Source organism: Octodon degus, unplaced genomic scaffold, assembly GCF_000260255.1.
Source record: "Octodon degus isolate 3935 unplaced genomic scaffold, OctDeg1.0 scaffold00009, whole genome shotgun sequence".
Taxonomy (NCBI): Eukaryota; Metazoa; Chordata; class Mammalia; order Rodentia; family Octodontidae; genus Octodon; species Octodon degus.
Window position 1 is genome coordinate 8,685,885 of NW_004524585.1, and position 7,190 is coordinate 8,693,074.

The following is a 7,190-nucleotide window of genomic DNA, read 5'->3' on the forward strand; positions in this document are numbered from 1 at the left end:
TAAAGTGAGCCTGGGGAGAGTCACATGGAGAGGAAAAAACATTTTCTCAAGCTTTCACAGAGAGCAAATTGGTCAAGCAATGGCCGTAACTCATCCTCATGTCAGACACTGACAAAAGGATGTACAAAAGGTGGCACAGAGCTACAGGATAAATCCTGAGCGTACTTGGCTGACCTTATCAGATACAAAAGTTACATTTCTGAGTATATAGGTCTTGCTATATCTTGGTCTTAACCATCCAGTAGGAAAGCATAAAAATGAGGTATATAAAGTAAAACTATATTAATACGATGAGCTGTAAAAGGTTCAAGTCAATAACTTCTGAGGATAACCCATTAATATTATAGACTTCTAGCCAGTGTTAAATTGCTTAGTTGAATTCAAACACTTATAGTATTTAGATGCCAATAGAATATTCACCTCTGACAGGAAAAATAAATAAATAAAAATTTTGAAAAAAAGATACAAGGGAAAGATCATTTTGTATTTATATATACAAAATAAGATAAATTTACAGCTACTTTCACTTAACTCAATGAGAAGAAAAAGGTGTACTAACAGTGTTTGGACAGAATATCCTGTCTGCTTCTTGTACCATGGATAACCACTAAGAAGATAACAATGTACAGTGTATTGACTATCAAAACTGTCCTATTAATCAGCTGTGAAACTGTCTCATTCATATTTATTTCTCAATAAAAAAGAGAAAAAAAAGAAAAAGAAAAATCTTGCAGAAAGTAAGATCTAGAGACTAAAACATCGCTATACACATTGACAAAAAATATTATGTTCTTCAAAAGTAAGATTGGTAGTAAGAGAAAAATATAATTGTGAATATCTGAATTTAAGTAGAAAACATTGATACCTTTATATAGCAAGTATTTATAACTTGATTTGCTACAGAGAAGAAAACAATGGATACCTAAAATCAATGACCAATCTAGGTGAAAGGTACACAAAACACTGACAGTGTCCTTCATGTGTCATTTCCTACAGAAAAGAACCCAGGCATCCTTAGAGAAAAGGATACCTAGGTGTGGGTGAGGAACATGCCAGATGCCTGAAAATCTTATAAGTCAAAATGCTTAAGGATTTGTTGAAAACTTTTTCAGGCCTTAGAAGACTGAGAAACTCTCACTGGCAGGAATGATTTAATTTTATCAACAATAAAATAATAACTGCAATGTATGGAAATATATTAAACATTTATTCCCATGATTTTATAATAGTTTTAACATCAGAATTAGAAATACTTAATCATCAGAATAGGCTATGAACATAGTATTTGTTGAAAATGAGCAAATAAAATATTCATCCTGCCTGCTTTGGTTTGAATAAGGGTCTCTTAATATTCAGCTATTAGTACTAAGAGGTGGGACCTGGCTGTGGGAAATTAAATCACTAGGAATGACCTTAAAAGTGGTATTAGGTTTCTAGTCCTTCTCTGTCTCTATTTGTTTTAGGCTCCCTTCATGGTGTCCTGCCCACTACAGGACCAAAAGGAATGGGTTAACAAATCAGGGATGCACACTTTGAAAATGTGCATGCAAATGAAACTTTTTTCCTTTTAAGTTTATTAGCTCAACTATTTTGTCTCAGTAATAGAAAGCTGAATAGTATACAGTCTTTCCTACACTAATGGAGCTGCATTGTTTATTAGCAGGTTACAGAAAGTCTCTATTTATAGCAATATTTCACCTCATAAATAAATAATGAAGGATATAATTAAAATATAACCATTTTCTGCCCTAATTCACTAGTTGATTTGCCTTAATTCTGCCCTAATTCATTTGGCATCAATATCTGCTCAGGTCACAAAAGAGAAAGACAGCAAAAAGAGGGAAAATCAGATATTTTTACTTCTGTTAGAATATTCCATTGTATATGAGCTATCTTGGAAAATAAAACTCAAAATTCATATATATGTCCTGATATTTAAAATATATAGAATATAGAAGACAGAGAAACTTGTTCAAGTGAATGAGAACAATTGACCTTTTTTTTTTTTTTTTTTTTTTTTTTTTTCGGAACCGGGGATTGAACTCAGGCCCTTGCGCTTACCAGGGAAGCACTTATTAAACTGAGCCATCTCCCCAGGCCCTGACCTTTCTTTAACAATAACAAAAAGTAAAAATAAAAACCGTAGAAAGTGAAATTAAAGAATAAAAAAACTTAAAAATGGTCACTTATCAAAACTCTTATGGATCCCAATTCAAACAAATTACAAAATAAATTTACTTGTGGGACTTGTGAGAAAATTAACTCTTTGCATGATTACTGGATATTTAAAAATATATGAAAGTTTTTAAATTCCTTAATCACACAGTAATATTTTTATATTAATGACTTATTTTAACGATATATACTGAAATATGCAGAGATGAAATCATATGTCTGAGGTCCACATCAAAATTCTACGGACTTGAAGAAAGTGGATGGATAATAAGTAGCAGTATATGCAGCATAAAAGGAACTAATTAATTATTAGAATTATTGAACTTTGGGGGGCTAACGTTGAAGTTCTGTAACTTCAGGAATTTTTTTAATTATTCTACTTTTGTACATGTTTAAAATTGCCAACAATGAAAATCTTATTTAAAAAATCAAGATTGTGGGACCTTGAGATAGCTCAGTGGACTAAGAACCTGCCTGGCAAGCTCACTAACCCTCGTTTGATTCTGGGTACTGCATGTCATGCTGGCCTTACCCAAGGCCCACAGAGCTGGCCACCAAAACCAGGTGTGGTGGTGCATGCTTGCAATCCCAGTGCTGGGGAGGCTGAAACAGGAGATTCACTACAAATCCAAGATGTGTAGTGAGACCCTGTGACAATATCTAAATTAAAAAACAAATTCAAGATTGTGTTTACCTTTTTCTTGTCTTCTGAGGATGAATCTGTTCTTTGTTTTAAGATTATTGTAAGATTACTGTAAGATTTGTTGTAAATTACTGAATTTACATCATTCTGTACTTTAATCACTTTGTGTACAGAAGTGAAGATTTAAAGACATGTAAAGCCAATCACTTTTTATTTAACTTTATTTCCCATACTTCAAGCTGGCAGTCATTTTTTACATTTTTTAAAGAGAGTAAAAAATAGAATTAAAAAGAAAAAATTAAAACTGATACAGATTCTCACTTAGCAAAGTAATATGAATTCCACAGTATTTGTTATAATACATAGTGTTGTCTTCCAACTAGTTATTCATATTATCAGATATATGCACATAAAATCGAAAAAGGAAGAAAAAAAAGAAATGTATAAGAAATTTAGAAGAGAAAATGTATGAACAATTGAAAAAAAGAGACAAAGCTAATTAAAGTATTGACTACTTTTTTACATAGACCATCAGAAATGTATGTACAGTTGTCCAAACCATTCTGCTTACATACATAGAAAAATCTTTTCCCTCAACTCCCTCTCCTGTCCTACTCCTCAACTTGTAACTCATTCCCTTTTCCCAGTGTCTATTGCACACTTCAGATTCCATTTTTCTCTTTCAGGTTCTCACACTGAGACAATACAATGTTTGCACAGGTGGGTCTGATTTATTTCACTTAAGAGTATGTTCTCTAGTTGCATCCATTTACCAACAAAAAACTCAAATTTGTCCTGTTTTATAGCTCAATAATACTCCATTGTGTAAAAATACAACAACTTCACATTTAGTCTTATGAGAAAAATAAAAACAAAGGGCTAAATCCATAGTGGTATCGCCTTAATTAAGTATCAAAGGGAAACCAACTGTCATAATCAACAACCCTTCAGGAACCTCCCTTTGAAGACTTGATGGACCTGAATATAAACTTGAAATATATGTGATTTTCTATTTGTAGTAAGTAAACGGAGTCCTCACTTAGGATAAGAAAGAAGCTACAGAGAGTCATCACAAAAATTATACAGTTGGACTTCTCACCAGCTGAGTTCATTGCTGTGTTGATGAGACATCATTAGTGATCTTAATATGGAAGGCAAAGACCAACTTAATTTTAAAAAGTTTACTTTTGAATTTTTGCACAAAGGGCTGATGAGATAGCTCAGAGAACTAAAAGCCTGCTTTGGGAAGCGCAGGGACCAGGAGTCCACTCCCAGTCCCACATGCTACGCTGGCCCTGCCCCTGGAGTGCGCTGAGCCAGTGACGGAGTCCGGGTGTGGTGGCACACGCCTGTAATCCCAGCACTAGGGAGGCTGTAAACAGGAGGATCACTATGAGTTCAAGCTGCATAGTGAGACCTGTACCAAATACATAAATGAAAAAACATTTTTTTGCACATATTATCCTGTCACAACTTGAGAAGATATTCATCTGATATTTTCTACCCACATCAACTAATCTTTCTTAATAATACCTACTATGGGACTTACATAGAGGCAGAAATGCTAAAAATTTAAATGTTTAATTCTCTTGCATTCAACCTGAAATTAAAAGCTTACTATTTGAACTTTTGATTTTTCCCCTTCCAGTATAGCAGTTGCATATACCCAGCTGCAGGATAACATTGGCAAGCACAGCAATAAGTTTTCACTGAAAACCCCAAACACTGAATGCTTCAATTTTTTTTCCTTCTTTCACCTTCCTCTACTTTTTAAAAGAGATTTCCCCATCCTGTGAGGTATACAATGCCATTTGTGTCCAAGTGCTTTGCATAATAATGGTTTCCTTCAGTTTCTAAGCATACAAAGAATCACTAAGGGAACTAGGCAGTAACATCAACAACAAAAAAGAAAATTGCCCATTTTTCACTGAAACTGCTCTTATTCTTCTTACAATTTTTTTAGTAATTTTATCTTTTTAAATGTAAATACTTCTAAGGGCTCAGAAAAGATATCCAGTTATTAACATTTCAGGTATAATTATTACTCTTCCTAATCTCCACCTTCTCCACGGAGCAATCTCCTGTAGAAGAAGTATTATTACCTGCCTACTTGTGTGGGCCTGCAGACATCTTCAAATAAGTGTCTGTAGGTGGAACTCGCTGATTACAAAGGCTGAGTGAAATTAATGTTATTAATGTACCAAGGTGTGAAGTATGAACTTCAACTGGCTTTCCTTGAGGAACTCTGTTGATTATGTGTTTGAAGCTACAGATCTGTCCAAAACATTGCAATTGAAGACTTTACTAGCTCTTATACTAATAAATGAGGAAAGAGTTCAGCTTTCTGCAGTGTGAAGTGAGAGTGCTGACAAGCAGATTATCAGGGCTAATGATAACTGCTGTGTTGCTGCAGCCGAGCTGAGAACACGCATTTGACGTTTGCATTCTTTTTTCTCAGAATGGAACACTTAAGAAACCAGTAGAATGTTTCCAGAAGCTTTGCCTGCAAGCTGCTACCTTTTAGAACTTTTGTAAGCCCCGAAAAGTTTCCAAAAATGCATCCTATTTTTTAATGACTTTTTTCATTTAGTTTATGGGAAGGACATAATTGTAAGGTGCACTCATAGGGACAGTTAGACACATTTAATGTTCTAGTACTTCTGAAATTCCTTCAGACTGTTGTTGCTTGTGTTTTGAAACATCTTCAAAAATGCAGCTTTCATGATGCTGATGTGAAGCTGCATTTGATGCTGAACAGTAGATTTTGAGTGGAATTCCAAGAGCTCTGCTTGATCTTTCAGTTTATAATATCCTTGCTATATTTAGAGACCTTGATCTGGAGAACTATCTTCAACCCATGACACGGGTCTAAATCATTCATTCATTCAGTTAACAGATCCATCAGCAAGTTTTCACTAAGTATCTGTTATGTGCTTTAATTACTCTGATACATGTTGATCATAAAAAGGATAAACTAATCCTAAAGGAATTCACAATTCTAGGGAAGATACAAACCTAAAAGATTTTTTAAAAAAGTACTTTTGGCATCCAAAGAAAGAATAAAGAATGTACTCTGGCTAGTGATCCAGGCTTCACAGAGGACATAACATTTACCCTGGGACTTAATGGATAAAGCTTCTATGGAAAGAAATATTGGCACATTTTATTGTGTACTCCTTATGCCGCCAGTGAGGTCTCTCTCTTGTCCCCTACAAAACATAAAATAAAATAAAATAAAATCATGATTATAAGCTAGTAAAAGTGCTTTGATGTTTGGTGTCAAGAAATACTATCTCCACTAAGACCCTATTAAACTGTGAAGGAAGTTTGCTCATTAACTTTTATAGGACTCTCCTGTTACATCCCACAACTGCTATGAGGTTCAAATGAAAAGATCACATTCTTTATAGAGTGTGAAGTACAATTCAAGGGTTGGTCATTTGTGATCTATTACTATATATCCTGGTACTATACTAATAACATCATTATTTTAATAAGGATTATTTTATCAATTTTTTAGACTAGGCAATTGAGTGTGGAGAAAAGTGAAAAGCATGAATGGTTCAAAAACTATTATTATGTAACCTCATGGTGGATACTGCCAAAAAATCTTATTAAGGGAAATGGACTTAAGGATTGGGATGAAGAAAGATCACTTTGCACTTCAGAGAAATAACAAGTAGTCCAAATTTTATGAAATAGTTTAGAGATTATAATGGATTCCAACCTGTTGTTGTGCATAGAATCAGGGTCCCACCGCACACATGTAGAACAGCATCACCTTATTCAAGGCAGCTGGTTTCTTCCTTCATCTGTCTTCTAAAATCATTTCAACCACCACAAAGAGAGTGATTTAATGACTAACATAAACACATAATTAGGGTGCCAGTAATCTAGAAGACCTTCAAACTTTTTAAGAAATACAATTGAAATTTCTGTTAGGAACATCAAAATAGCTAATTAATTTTTAGGAAGTCTCTATTCAACTATCTCAGTCTTTTTTTATATTTAACCGAGAATTGTTTTGTTTTAAACTACATGTAGAAAGGGTGACACTATAATTTTTGCAGTGCTTAAGGTTCTACATAGGTCTTAACTTGATCCTACCTGGGATTTTAAAACCATTTTTATAGTTTCTTTGCAAGTCTACATCACTGGAAAGAACAGAAGTATCATCTCATAAGCCAAGGGCCAAGTTGGGTATTAAGGTCTTCAAGCACCCCCCTCCCTGCAAACTGAAAATGGACATAAGATACTGAGCAAATGGGAAAGGATAGTCTCAGCCTACACTCTATTACTGTGTGCAGCCTGCCGGCCACTGGCCTTGGCAACAAGGTGTTTTCCCCTTTAGCTGTTAATGTCACCTGATAAA